Source organism: Canis lupus, chromosome 29 (assembly GCF_048164855.1).
Source record: "Canis lupus baileyi chromosome 29, mCanLup2.hap1, whole genome shotgun sequence".
In the NCBI taxonomy this organism is placed as follows: Eukaryota; Metazoa; Chordata; class Mammalia; order Carnivora; family Canidae; genus Canis; species Canis lupus.
This window is the reverse complement of record NC_132866.1, coordinates 9,673,191-9,689,266: the sequence shown is the minus strand read 5'-3', so window position 1 is coordinate 9,689,266 and position 16,076 is coordinate 9,673,191. Positions and strand designations below refer to the sequence as shown.

Sequence of the window (16,076 nt, the reverse complement as noted above, 5' to 3'; positions counted from 1 at the left end):
GAAACAGTGTCAAGGCACAGCACCCAAAGTAACCACCAAGTTTGCACACAAGTATATAATGACAACTACATCACCATGCCCCCCCTGTAAGACACACACCTGAGATTTTAAAATAAAAATGAGGGAAAAATGCATGTCTTAGGAGAGTTGAGATACAGACTTGTATGGCCTGTGATGACTCAGTGTTTTTAAAACCTACACAAGTTCCTCACATTGGAATGGTGCTATAAGGGAAGCAGCGCAGCACAGCACAGTGGGGCATGGTTTTAGCCTGTGTCTATCTGTATGCAAATTCTCTAGCATTAACTAGCCGTCGGCCCTTGCACCCTCTGTGTCCCAGGCTTCTCATCTATAAAATGGTAAAAATGGTAACACCTGTGTCTGGGACTGCTATGAGAATTACCTGAGTAATTATGCAACTTATTTACCAAAGCACCTGGCACAGAGTGAGGAATTTTTTTTTTAATTTTATTTATATACCCACAAGAGAGACAGAGAGAGGCAGATTTACAGGCAGAGACAGAGAAGCAGGTTCCATGCAGGGAGCCCGATGTGGCACTCGATCCCGGGACTCCAGGATCACACCCTGGGCCAAAGGCAGGTGCTCAACCACTGAGCCACCCAGGCATCCCCAGAATGAGGTATTTTAAAGAATCACACAATATAGTCAACTTACTTTCAAGTACAAAGTTAAAAAAAATATGCATTATGTTATATATGTGTAAGTGTATAAGCACACACACTCATGTATCTATGTGTACATGGTGGTGGTGTGGAACAACAGGATAGCAGATGGAGTAAAATATTACCAATAAGTGAATCTGAGAGGAGCCACCCAGGCACTCCCTTTTTGTAACATTTTTATTCTTGTACCTTTTCTGGAAGTTAGAAAATATTCCCAAATAAATAACTAAACAAAGCAAAACCTACCATTTGACTATTAATTGTAATAATATGTAACTGAGCCCTCTAGTCTTACTATCTCCCTTAGCATACTACCTGAGGGCTTTGGGCCACATCTGGAAGTGGCAAGAGCTGAATTAAAAAACGGGGGATCCCTGGGTGGCGCAGCGGTTTGGCGCCTGCCTTTGGCCCAGGGCGCGATCCTGAAGACCCGGGATCGAATCCCACGTCGGGCTCCCGGTGCATGGAGCCTGCTTCTCCCTCTGCCTATGTCTCTGCCCCTCTCTCTCTCTCTCTCATAAATAAATAAAAATTAAAAAAAAAAAAAAACGGTGCATTCACGGCATGTTCAAAAAACTAAATAAAACTGCTTACCAGACTCTCATCTAGGACTCACCAATTTTACTAAGCTGATCCCAAAAAAGAATTTAACAATGCCTTCAGGAATGAATTCATTAGATTTAATTTGAATTAAAGCAATAAAAATACTTAGCATCTCCCTAGATCCTTCTTTCTAGATTCTATATTCAAAAACATGAAAAACTTTTTATCATTCTCATGATGTTTTCCCGGTGAGCCAGGGGCAGTGCAACTACATGAGCCTGTACTAGAATACGAGACCTTGAATACAGGGAAGGCAGAAATTTCCCTTCTACAAGTCTTATTCCAAATTCTTAACTGAAATATGGACTACAGTCTATGTGACTCCATGATAATACCAGAGGCATATAAGCATCCCCAGGATGTCCTTTGTTAAGTTTTCCTCAGGTAACCCAAACTAATGGGAAGAAAATTAAAAGGTGAGAGAAGTCAATAAATGGTAACAAGGAAAAAGGAAAGGAAGGAAAAAATGGATCCCTCCAAAAGAAGGTCCTTATTCTCCTAAGTCTCTAATACTTCTGATTATCTGGTTCATCCAGGTGGTCATGCAGCACTTTAAAATTTTTTCCACCTTAAAATTCAAAGAAATGCATCTGGTTTGTAAATAAGTTATGCATTTCTAATTTTCATTATTTCAACTTACTGTTTTGTTCCCTTAAGAACATTATTAATGAAAATACAAAGAAAAATATATATTGATTTTCTACACCAATGACCTTTCTCCCCTGCTTCAATCCTTCACCATAACTTGGTTTAAAAAACAAGTTCAAAACTTTGCCTGGCTTAGCTACACATGCAGTAAGCAGCAACAAACAACAAAACTTACTGTTCAAATTAAGTCAAACTTGGTAGTGCCACGTCAGAAAAGCAAGTATTATATATCCTAGAAAAAACTATAAACTCATTAGCACCACCCTGGTCTCAGTTTTCAGAGTTAGGCCAGAAGAGTCCAGATGGAACCTGTCTCTAAGGGATCAAGGTCCTCCTAAATCACTGGTACCAACCATGATCTGTATGTTTTCATTTTGTTTTTCAAGATTCTTAGGCGAAAAAATTCTCAACCTTAGTAACCTGTTTCAGTATTTTAAAATTTCAGATAACATAAAATTCTCGGGGAATCCCTGGGTGGCTCAGCGGTTTAGTGCCTGCCTTCGGCCCAGGGTGTGATCCTGGAGTCCCAGGATCGAGTCCCACATCAGGCTCCCTGCATGGGGCCTGCTTCTCCCTCTGCCTGTGTCTCTGCCTCTCTCTGTTTCTCATGAATAAATAAAATCTTAAAAAAAAAAATTCTCTACCATCTGCTCACATTAATTTTTAAGTCAATTTTTTAAATGCAGAATTTATCTCACTCAATACTACATCACAAGCCCAGGCACACAAATGGTTAATAACTACTCATCTGAACTCCCCATCACAACCCTAAGGACATCATCTTGGAAACAGAGGATAAAATGTTTCACTGATGGGAAAGATTAAAAATATTCCTGACATGGGTTTTATCTAGTTCTATTTATACAGAATAATTTACCAGCTCTTTTCCCTTCTTATTCTCCACCCCAAACTTGGGTGGGCAAGTGCTTTATTTACGTGGATACGCCTATTAGGTGCCGACCACAATACTGAGCACCGAAGGAAATGGCACAGCTGTTGGCCTCCCTAAAGCATCATGCTGCTGGTAGATAAGTTTATTAGTTTGGCTCTTGGCCTTGAAGAAACAAAGAAATTCACTCAGGAGATCCAGTAAGTGGCTGGCACTCATGGTGGAGGGGACAACATTTTAGGGGAAGGAGAGCATGCACGAGAAACTGAGGGCAGAAATATTACTCATGTAGGGTCAGGCTCCAGAGAATTCAACACTATCCAGGAAGACGAGGAACTCCAGGTCAGATGAAGACCTCATGGATAACAGGTCATAATTTAAGAACTGGCAAGCAGGTCTAAAAAGAGGTTATCATGTCCTCTCAACAGCAGGAGGCCACTGACTCTGTTTCTGCTCCCTCTAATCTCACTGCCCTCTCATCTTGATATCTGTTGATTCACAGAATCCTGTGAAAAGTAGATAAAAGAAATCCAAAGACTCTCTCCTCCAGGTAAGTGTGCAGACAAAAGTTTGTCTACAATTAAAACTTTATGGACCTGTTTTTACAAAAAGCCTTAAACTCACTCTGAGCTTTTGTCACTCTATCTCTGGGTGGCACTCTGTAGGCCTACCCCTACTAAGCAGTGATCCTCCCTATAGTCTCAATCCAACTTCCTCCTAAGTAAGAGAGGATCTCATTGATTTGGTACCCCACTCTTCAGTGTGCAAAGCTTTAATGCTGAGTCCTACATGACACTAATTCACCCAAAGTTGACTACCTTCGGGTCAGGCCCAATGCCTTGTCTAGTTAATAGTGATTACAATGGCAGTGTTTAACAGTCACTAAGCATGGTGACCTAAATCAAAAGGCTGCATTTCTTTTTGGCAGAGTGTGCAGGAATAGGAAGTTCCCTCAGAAAAGGGGTAGGGGCATGGCAGATGTCTGAGTGCAATGGACTTTTTCTATGCAGAACAAACATAATAGAAAAAAAATGGGGAAGGATAAGTGCAAACTCCCACATGGGTCAAAGATTAAATTTTCAATATTATATATACATGTCTAATGGTTGAAGAACAGTAAAGGTGCCGTAAGATAGACTTTTCAAGTTATACATTTATGTTGCACTTTGCCAAGAAAGAAAGAAATGAGATGGCAGAATGAATGAATGAAGCATGCCCTGGTGGGCACAGGTGTGTCTAAAGGCCGATGGTGAGGAATCAGAAGGAAAAGGGAATCCTCAAGGACCATGTAAAGGAATCTGGATTTAAGAGAACTGTGTGGGACACCACAGATTTTCTAGTCGAACTGTCTCATGCACAGTATAAATCATCCTTTAACAGTTCTGTGGTTGAACCTGGACCCGGGATGGAAGGAAGTGAGGCAGTCCACCAGCAATGGATACCAGGCTTCCTCTGCTCCTCAGTGTGGTCATTTTAAACTTACTGCCCTATATCCAAGATAATTATGCTACTCAAGGTTGCTTCCCTTTAGCTAATACACAAACTCAGACAATAAGGGTTTTGAAAGTGTCCCATGTGACAATCTCACAATTGCCTTATTTTTATGAAGACATAAGAACCAAGAGAACATCTACAGATGTAAGATGTGTGCCTTGATGGAGAGTCCTGGATGGGGGAGGGGTGTGTGTGTGGGGGAAGCTGTCGGTTTCATTCTAGCACCAACATCAAGGTAGAATAAACAGTTGTTAAACACGTACTGCGTAAGTGCTCCTTTAAAACAGCTTAGTTGTGAACATGTTAGGCTGAAACACATGAGCACAGAATGTGCCAAACCTCCATCCCAGTAAAGCTGACAGTGAGTATAAACTCCCATCTTCCAATGTATATGCCAACACTGTGTCCTCTGTACAAAAAAAATGAATTTAGCTGCTAGGGTAAGTTCACTTGGCTATTATTAAGCTGTCAAGTTTCTTTTTATTTCTAAAAGCAAAGAAAAGAGAATGATTTATAAATATTAAAGACAGACCCTAGCTTGCACATTTGAGAGATGTCCAGGTTTGCCAGATATAGCTCATTGTACAGAAACATTAAATTACCTTTAAGTTGACATGAAGGCCACCCATAAACCCCTGAAAGAAAATTTAAGACAGTCCTGGGGTCATCAATGGATATATGGCTGCAAAGAGTTAGGAATTAGACCCAAGAAACTTCTCTCTGGTGTGTCATACAGGATAGTTTGTTTTGAGACTGTTATGGTGAACCCCAAATTAATCTTTCTGGCAATTCCTTTCTGACAGCAGTAGTCAAATTACCCATGGTAACTCAGCAACTGTAAGGCCCTACAGACTTCAATAGTAAGTGGGTAACCCTTTAAGCAGGGTTTCCAAACCTTGGCACTAATGACATTTCGGGCCAGAGAATTCTTTGATGCTAGGGGTTGTCATGCGTATTGCATAATGTTTAGCAACATCCTGGGCCTCTACTCACTAAATACCAGTAGCATATGCACCCTTCTCCCACTGTCCCATTGGGATAATCAAAAGGGTCTCTAGATATGGGACAGGGGTGGGGACAAAATTGCTTGATAGAGAACCATGTTTAAGGGCAAGTGGGAACAGGAACTTAGAGCGGGAAGCCTTTCACTGCCCCACTGTAGCTAATATGTTAGATCATGAAGCAAATCAGTGTTAGTGTTTAGACTGTAAACTTACATAATTATGAAGACTAGAAAAGACTATATTGTTATTTCAAGGGCTTTACATATAATTTTTCTTCAGGTAGATACATTTCTATATCAACCTGTTTACAAATAAACCTTTCAGTTCAGGGGATCCCTGGGTGGCTCAGTGGTTTAGCGCCTGCCTTTAGCCCTGGGCATGATCCTGGAGTCCTGGGATCCAGTCCCACATCAGGCTCCCTGCATGGAACCTGCTTCTCCCTCTGCCTGTGTCTTTGCCTGTCGCTCTCTCTGTCTCTCATGAATAAGTAAATAAAATCTTTAAACAAAACAAAAAACCTTTTAGTTCAAATATAAACCACATATAATATTATACAGGACTATCATTACAGAATTAACTAATGTTATAAATTATTTGCAATCTTTTTTAATTTGCAGAAACATGTAGTGCAAGAGTATCTTCACTCCATCTGACAATTCAAACATAACTATTACCTTAAAACAATATTTTAATAAACTTACCTTTAATTAATATTGTTGAAATCATAAAAAGACCTATCCTGTAGAAATGCCAAATGACACCACTTTACTTGGCATAGATATGCACTTTTCTTCTAATCAATAATCAAATCAGTCATTATTCTCATGTATTTATCCATCCGTTCATCCAAAGATTTACTGAACATTTACTATAAATCAGGAGTTGCTGCTAAAATTATATGATAAATGAGGTCAAACTCCACCTCTTGAGAAGCTTAGAGTCTAAAGAAACAAACAGATGGAAAAACATATATTTATGATGCAGTACAATTGAGGTAAGGTTTCAGAGTGGGAGCAAACCTGAGTTGAATTTTGCAAAGTGAAGAGGAGTAAACGAAGGGTATCACTGCTTTAATATGCTGGTGAAGAAAAGGTCTTTTATTTTTTTTAAGATTTACTTATTTATTTGAAAGAGAGGGAGCCTGAGCCAAATCAAGAGTTGGACACTCAAGTAACTGAGCCACCCAGGTGCCCCAAGAAGGTCTTTTAAAAGCATGATACAGAAGCCAGGAGCACAGAGGAAAAGGATTAATAAACTGGATTGTATAAAAAAATTTTAAACTTCTGCATAATTAAATGTATAAACAATAAACAATGATATAAAGCAAATGACAAAATGGGATGTGACTAGCAAATGGTAAATGTTTGGTATACAACTATTAGTACACAAAGAGCTTTTCATTGTGTTTTGATCATTCTTGTAACTGAATGTTCACAAAACTGTATCACCCAGTTTCGGTGAAAGAAGTTCTCTGCATCTCTGCACCTTTTATTTTTTAAGTTATTTGGAAGAAATGTCCAAAAGCAAGTGACTTACTTGCACACCCTTCAATACTGAAATCAAGAATTAGCTGGCCAGTATCATTCTATAGGGAGAAACCTAAAGTTAAAGGAGGTGTTCACTTATTTAATGGAATCAAGGTCAAGTCTGAAAAAGGGAAACCTAAGACATTTTATCACAATACAAATTTAACACAGAAATCATTTAATTGAGATACTTATTAAACTGGTTATATGCAGGCAGTGCCCTTAAGAAACTAAAAGTAATTATTCATGTGGGAAAAAAAATTCAGTCTTGATCCTTAGCGCAATCTTACAGCAAATATTTCAGATCAATTACTGAAGTGTGAAAGGTAAAACTCTAAAATTCTAAGAAAATAAAACATTCCCATGGTCATAGGGCAGGCAAAATTTTCTTGAACAAGACACAAAAGCCCTAAAGCTAAACTGAACTACATTAAAACTAGGAATTTCTCTTCATCACAAGATATCATTAAGGGTATATAAGGGTAGGCAGTGAGTGAAAGAAGTTACCTGTAAAACATGTATGCAACAAAGGATGCAGAATGCTGGGAGGACTTCAACAACCCAATAGATAAATGGGCAAAGACTTGAACAGACACTTTTACAAATGGCCAGCAGACATATGACAAGGCGTTCAACTTTGTCAGTCAACATCAAAATGCAAATAATTAAAACCACAATGCTCCCTTCACATTACACTATCATCAGGATGGAGGGCACCTGGAATTCTCACCACGCTGTTGGGGAGAGTGTCAATTGGTACATTTACTTAAATTATGGGCAATATGAACTAAGCCCATGATCTAGCAATTCCATATCAAGGTCTATGCCCAACAGAAACATATGTTCTCCTGAAGACAGGTAAACAATGCTCATAGTTGCATTAGCCGAAATCTGGAAACAGTTCACCCCCAGGAGAATGGGCACACAAGCAATGAGAATAAACCACCCATTGTTACACATGCCACATGAATAAATCTCACAAATGTACTGCTGAGTGCAACAAGTCAGTCAATAAATAAAACACAGAGTGATTCCATTTATGTTACGTAAAAAGACAGGCAAGATGAGTCTACTGATTATCTTTGGGGTTGGATAATAATCCATGGGAGCATGAGAGAGGTTTGTGAGGAGCTGGAATATTCTGTCTCTTGATCTTGGTGCTGTTGCACAGGTGGAGTCACTGAAAATTTATCGAGCTGTACAATTAACAAAGGTGCACTTTTCTGTATACACGTTATGCTACAATAACCAGTTTTTTTTAACTTTTTTTTAAAATTTTTATTTATTTATTAAAGTCACACAGAGAGAGAGAGGCAGAGACATAGGCAGAGGGAGAAGCAGGCTCCATGCACCGGGAGCCCGACGTGGGATTCGATCCCAGGTCTCCAGGATTGCGCCCTGGGCCAAAGGCAGGCGCCAAACTGCTGCACCACCCAGGGATCCCTTAACTTTTTTTTTTAAGATTTTATTTATTTGTTCATGAGAGACACAGAGAGAGAGAGGCAGAGACATAGGCAGAGGGAGAAGCAGGCTCCCTACACGGAGCCCGATGTGGGACTCGATCCCAGGACCCCGGGATCATGATTTGAGCCGAAGGCAGACGCTCAATAGCTGAGCCACCCAGGTGTCCCAGTTTTGTTGTTTTAAACCGCTACAGATAGGTAGCAGAGACAATCCTTGGAAAAAATAAACTGGACCACTGAGATAGACCTGACTTTACTTTTTTTTCTAAGCTCTGATTAGAGACTTGTGAAGAAGTCAGTCCCATGCACACTTATGTACTGTTCCCCTTCACTTCCCAGCTTTCCTCACTCAGAGAGATGCCTGCCCTTCACATGTAATGCACGTCAATAAACTCACTGGGCACCTTCTATGTGCCAATTAATGAGCTGGGCACCAAGGTGACAGATCAACCATGGTTTCCTCAAGGACCTGACAAGCAGGAACCATGTCTGATCACATTTCCTCTTGCCTCAGCACCTAGCATGATGTTTATACAGAGGAAGCCCTCCATAAACACTGACTGATCACATATGCCTACAAACAACTGGAACACAAGAACAGCTATAGATAATGCACTTAGAAATGACAAGAGCTCACAGGATCGAAAAGGCTGCCTCTAGCTCCACTCAGCACACAGGGAATGGAGCTGGTAGGGGCAGCAGTGGGCAAATATGGCGAATGGCTTCAGTGAAGAGCTGGTGCAGAAGCATGGTCTGGAAAGGAAGCTCCAGCTGGCACACGCAGGGCTAAGTGCAAGACCTTTCCAAGGTAGGAGAATGTACAAGGCATAGAGGAAGGGAAGCTGGAGAGCATGAAAGGGTTTTTATTTCACTGTGGGCAGACCAATGAGGAAAAGGATGGGAAAAGGCACAGGATTAAATATGCTTTTATTCCCCAGTTAACATTTACTTTTAATTAATACGCAAATATTTTAGAATTCTCCAAAACTAAAAGCTATATGCAACTCATCATAAATCTAATAAACAAAGCCGTTTTTATGAATATCAATTCCAAACTCTTCCTTATATTACTAAAATTAAAACATGAGGAGCAACTGGCTGGCTCAGTCCATAGAGCATGTGACTCTTGGTTTTGGGATCATAAGTTCGAGTCCCACTTTGGGTGTAGAATTTATTTAAAAAGATGAATAAAAATCTTTTTTAAAATGTGAGTTAATTCAAACTCTGGGCACGTTAAGTATATGGAGCTTCCATTTTCTCATTTGTGATGAGAAGCTTAAAACACATGGCCCTTAAGCAATTGTTTTTTGACTCTGATGTGGCAAATTTCCACATGTAACAATTTTAGAAACAAGAATTTGTGATGAGCATGTGAATTCTTTTATCTCCCACTGCCTGTAGGAGGTATCAAAAATCCCTTACTAAAATTATTCTGTGGTCATTTTTTCTACTGACTATGTCTAATTCATCAGACATTTAACATCCAGAACAATAGATGCTGAATCGTCAACTCCAGAGTTGTGTTCTGTGCTGTGGGTAACCGATGAGATCACTTGTATTTCTTTCCGACCAACAGTAGCAAAGTCACCCAAATGCATCACCCGGGGCTGCAATACTGTAGTAAAATAACATTTGCTAATTTGTCTGGTCAGGAAACTTTGAAAAGCGTGGGAGCTTGGGGATTTCAACAGCTCCTGATTTTGCAGATGCAGCTTTGTAAACCCCAATTTTTTCCTGTAGGTGCTTTTATAAGAGTAATGCCAACTGCCTTCTTTTAAGGCAAACTCCTGCAGAATTCCAGGGGTGCTGTTTGACCACAATCAAACTGAGGCAAAGACTTGAAGAATGATTAATCACAGATGAATTACCTTTTTGTTTCTTTTCTGACATTTCCTAACTCTTTCTGATGTTTCAACTATCTAATGTCGGGCCATGTCATGCTACCAAAGCAGACTGCCTGAAATCACTGTTTACTTTGGCCTGCATACAAGTCTGGATAAGGATTTAGTCAAAACACCTCTTTCAGATCACAGAACAGCCTTACAGCAGCACTCTGAGAGACAACACGGAGAAGGAATTATAAAAATTATGGCTAACATCATTTCTATATACTCCAACTTTTACTTTCAAGGGAAATAAAATAGTTTTGAATTGTATGGAAAGAAGTCAAAATAGAGAATACGAACTAAACTTTACATAAATGTTAAACATTTTGGAAGCACAGGAAAATTCATTTAAAATATATTTAGAAAACAAAGCAAATAGAATTAAAATAGGAACTTGATTTTTTTAAAAGTATATATAATACTGTGTATATGTATACATATAAACTATGTAACATATATAAACTATATAATGTGTATATAAAATAAATACAAAGCAACAGCTCAGTTTATTTATTTTTTAAGATTTATTTTTTTTATTTACTTATGATAGACACAGAGAGAGAGGGAGAGAGGCAGAGACACAGGAAGAGGGAGAAGCAGGCTCCATGCCAGGAGCCCGACGTGAGACTCGATCCAGGGACTCCAGATCGCGTCCTGGGCCAAAGGCGGGCGCTAAATCGCTGAGCCACCCAGGGATCCCCAGCAACAGCTCAGTTTAAAAAATACTGGCTATTAGGCCAAATGAAGAGAAAACGTATTCAGGTATTCACCCTCTGCAGTGCCAAGTACTCCAGGAAGTGACTCTTCCTATCATCAGAGTTGCAGTAGGTCAGTCCCATTCCCATTGCCAGGCACTGACTCAAGACACAGACAAGAGGCACAATTCTGACAAGTAAAATGGGTAAAGTGGGCTAAGAGCCTTCTTGATACAGTTTCCCTTAATCTTAAAAAGAGATACAGACAACCTCATGCACATCGGGATAGCTACTGTCAAACAAAACTGGAAAATAACAAGTGTTGGTAAGAATGTGAGGAAATTAGAATCTGTGTGCAGAGCCACTATGGTAAACAGTATGGTGGGTCTTCAAAAGATTAAACATAGAATTACCATAGCATCTAGTAATTCCACTTCTGAGTATATACATAAAAGAACTGAAAGCAGAAACTTGAACAAGTATTTGTACAGCCAGGGCAATCCCTGGGTGGCTCAGCGGCTTAGGGCCTGCCTGCCCAGGGCGTGATCCTGGAGTCCCGGGATGGAGTTCCACATCAGGCTCCCTTCATGGAGCCTGCTTCTCCCTCTGCCTGTGTCTCTGCTTCTCTCTGTGTCTCTCATGAATAAATAAAATCTTTAAAAAAAAAAAAAAAGTATTTGTACAGCCATGTTCATAGTAGCATTACTCACAATAGCCAAAAGATGGAAGCAACCTAAGTGTCAGTGGAGGAATACATAGAAAAAATATGGCATATGTGTAATATGGAATATTACTGCCTTAAAAAGGAATGAAATTCTTATATTTGCTACAATATGGATGAACCTTGAGGACATTATAATAAACCAGTCACAAAAAGATAGATACTGCAGGATTCCAGTTATATGAGGTGCCTACCAGAATCAAAGTCGGAGACTCAAGTAAAATGGTGGTTGCCAGGGGCGGAAGGGAATGGGGCTTGGAGAGCTACAATGTACTCCAGACTTGCAAGAGTTCTGGAGTTGGACAGGAGTGATGATTGAACAGCCATTTGGACGTACTTAATACCTCTAACCCATACATTTCAAATGGTTAAGGTGGCCAATTTTGTTACGTATATTTTACCACAATTAAAAATATTTGTTTAAAAAAAGAAGGGAGGCTGTGTGGCTCAGCCAGTATAGTTCAGCCAGTAGAGCTGACCTTGATTAACAGCTCAGTTTGGGCAGCCCCGGTGGCGCAACGGTTTGGCGTCGCCTGCAGCCCAGGGCGTGATCCTGGGGACCCTGGATGAGTCCCACATCGGGTTCCCTGCACGGAGCCTGTTCTCCCTCTGCCTGTGTCTCTGCACCTCTCTCTCTCTGTCTCTATGAATAAGTAAATAAAATCTTAAAAAAAAAAAACAAAAACAGCTCAGTTTATAATCTCAGGGTTTTGAGTTCAAGCCCCGTGTTGAACTGGGCATGGAGTCGACTTAAAGAGAAAGAGAGAGAAAGACACAGGAGAGATATTATTCTTTTCTAATTCTAGCCATTGCTAATGGCCTGTGATGCCCAGATGGGCAGCAGCCACCTTGGAACCATGAGAGAAGCAGAGCTGGAAGACTAGTATCACTGAGCATGGCAGAAAGCTGCACTGTCGCCTCTCACTTTGGTAGGGTAACTCTCCCAAGGAAAAACTCTTCTAGGTTAAAAATACAATTTCTATTCATGTCAGCCAGCTCCTGAGCCCTCAAACTGGTACTGATTTATGCCAAAACTGTATCCAGTTCTATTAACATGGCCACAATCATTACAACAGGTAACGAGAACAATAACACCACATATCAAGACAATTTCCTTTCATTAATGACTATTTTCCAGCTCTCATAAATTCTTTTGTGACTATCCTGTGCCTTATATCTAAGACTATAGGCACAAACAAAACACATCTCCACTAAGGAATGTTTATTTTATGTACATCAACCTTTTACACACACACACCAGCAGAATCAAAAGAATTCAATAAAAATGCATTTTAGGGAATATGATATGCACAAAAATGTAAGTGCTGTAAACTAGCAAACCATGGAGGAGGTTTTATAGCAACATGTGCCATCTATGTAACTATGAAGATGACCACATGGTGATTTTCATCTTGCAGTGCTCATCATTATCATTAGCACGACAGGCAAAATCAAAATTCATCACCATGTTAAAAAATGCCTTCTAGGCTATGACTGTCACGGTATTAAATGAAATGCCTCACTGAGATGAATTTTCATAAGCCAACTGGGCACATCTCTAGGTATGGCTGCATATGGAAACTGAGCGACTGCCCAAACTCTCACACTGAGCCATCAGAAACTTCTCAGATCATCTGCCTTCAGGGTCAGTTCTGGGTCTGCACAGCTCCACAGAGGACAGTTTCCATCTATGTGGACATGTACATCTCTATCCAGTGATCACTGTCCTGTACCATGTGTTTCAGTTATCTGTTGCTGAGTAACAGACCACTCCAAATCTTAATGGCTGAGAGCCATAAGAACTTATTATTCCTCATGATTCTGTGAGTTGGCTACAGTTAGGTGGCTCTTCTGACAGTATCTGCTAGGCTCAATCAGGCAGCTATGTTCATTCAGCAAGCTTGGCTGGGGCTGAAACATACAAGATGGTTTCAAGCCTCCCAGGTGATGTCTCTCTCCAGCAGTATTGGCCCTTTTACATGATGGTGGCTGGCTCTGAAGACAGAGCAAGGGGAAGGTGGCAGTCCTCTTAAGGCCTGGGCCTGAAGCCCTAAAAAGTTCTTTCATGGTATCCTGTTTATTAGCACAAGTCAGAAGGCCAGTCTCATGAGGGCAAGGAAACAGAATCTACTTCTAATGGAAGGAGCCACATGCACATACAGGTTAAGAGGAACTGATGTGCATAGACACCCTTGGAAACCATCTACCAAGGCATAGTCCTCCCTACACATAAAGATAAACTCATCATTTCAGCATGCCCTCATTAAAACTCATTACTCAATAAAAAAAAGAACACGTAAAACCAGTTTTTTTGTGGGTTTCTTAGACCTGTTGTTAAATACTTTCATTTGCTCTACTTCATATAATAAATGTATTATATGGTGAAGGCTGTAACTTATCATGTCTAAATCTACACAAGAAAATCTAAATGATACATTACTCTAGTTTCTGGTACAATTATGTATCACTGGGTGCCACTGTGCTATCATTATCTGTATGCCCTCTCAGCTGTAACCTTCCTTAGGGCAGAGCCCACATCTACACTGTTCACAGCTATAGTCCCATTGTCTATAGAGTGTACCAGGTGCCTAAAACATTGCTTCTTCTCAGTTATTAAAAATATGCCTATTTTAAGATATATTCCTTTTTTTTTCTTTAAAACCAACTAGAAATACACAGATTTTTCCATGGATATTTTACAGTGTGGCAAAAATACACCATTATTAACGCTTAAAATACTAAGTTCTGCTCCATGAAAGAAGATACACTTTTAACTATTTTTGTAGTTATATGCTAAATTTACCCTCACTGAATCTGGAAAATGAAAGATTTTACAATAGCATGCGATTCATTTTCTGTGAGTTACCTTTTGTTGGTGTCTAGTTATAGACCTTCAAATTGCAATGAGAAATATTTATGCTTGAACCAACATCTACCTTACAATTTTGAACAGCACATATCTGATTGAGAATTCCCACTTTTATAAGCAGTTGTGCTGTTCCTTCATAACTGAGGGTTCTCATTTGCTAAAAATATAAAATATCCTTAGATGAAATGAAAACATCTATAAACAGAACAAAATAGTCATTTTATTCCACCCACAAACATCTGAGTTCAGACTTTTTTCTGCCCTAAATCGACAAGGCCAAAACCAACAGACACCCTGCAGCATAACACAGAAATTATGCTGGAGAGGTTTACCATTTTGCACACCAACCCCAATAGAGTTCAGTGCCCACCTTCCTCCAAACAAAGGACAAGTGTCCACAATTCTGCAAATTTTCATAAAGAGAGGCAGTATTGGTATACAATAGCATAAACCTCTGCTTTTCCCCAGTATCTGAACTAAACTAAGAAGAGTAGCTAATAGCACAAGCAGGCCACTTAGAAATTTGGGTGCCATTTATCAGCATATAAACACAACTTTGACAGGTCTCAACATAAGCACAGGTAACAATTTTGTGCATGCTATCCAACTGGGTAGATTCTATCCTACTAGTCAGTGCAAGAAGATTCTATACTCAAATTGAGATAAAAGCACAATAGATCTCAGGGTGCCTAGCTGGCTGTTAGTAGAGCAGACAACTCTTCTTTTTTTTTTAAAGATTTTATTTATTTATTTATTCAGAGAGAGAGAGAGAGAGGCAGAGGGAGAAGCAGGCTCCGTGCAGGGAGCCCGACATGGGACTCGATCCCGGGTCTCCAGGATCACACCCTGGGCTGCAGGCGGCGCTAAACCGCTGTGCCACCAGGGCTGCCCTAGAGCAGACAACTCTTGATCTCAGGTTCGTGACTTCAAGCCCCATATTGGGCATAGAGCTTACTTTAAAAAAAAAAAAAAAAAAAAACTCACAATGTATCTCATTTCTGCATCATTCCCATTTTACAGCTGCAAAATCAAGACCAGATGTAGTTAAGCAACTCCTTCAAACTGTTAACACACTCCAGTGCCAAGACCTCCCCATGACACCACAGTACTTATCAGTCAGTACTCCATGATATTGAATCATTGTTAGAACTGCCTGTGTGTCACACTATTTGCAAAGTATAAGCTGTCCCAGTCATATTCAGTGAAAACTTGTTAAACAAGGAGTTTCCTAACCCTTCAGCACTGGTATTTCTTCTAATTCAACAAATATATATTAAAATTATCTACTGTGCAGCAGGCACACTTTTAGGTATTTGGCATACATGATGAATATAAATGTCAAGTGAGTCTCACAAATGTATGCACAGAAGACAGACTTGATTTTTGGGAAGAAACGGAGAACGCTAAGGGAGCTGGGGTGGGGTGGGTGGGTGGTCAAATCTAGCTTTAGTGCCCAGTATAGATTACTGGAGCAAGTGATCCCCTAGGCTGAGAAATGAGGGAGGAGGAGTTTGCAAGCATGGAGAATGGGTAAAGGGAGAAAGTAAAACAAGAAGTCAGTAAGGTTAAAGGCCCGCAGGTGGGAAAATCCAGC

The 16,076-nt window shown here is 40.0% G+C and overlaps 1 protein-coding gene across 9 annotated transcripts in view; it reads right to left on the bottom strand.

Annotated features, from left to right (window-relative positions):
• The window catches only part of ATE1 (arginyltransferase 1), a 163,092-nt gene that overhangs the window by 66,147 nt on the left and 80,869 nt on the right, over nucleotides 1–16,076 (bottom strand). The gene's annotated exons all lie outside the window — the stretch shown is intronic.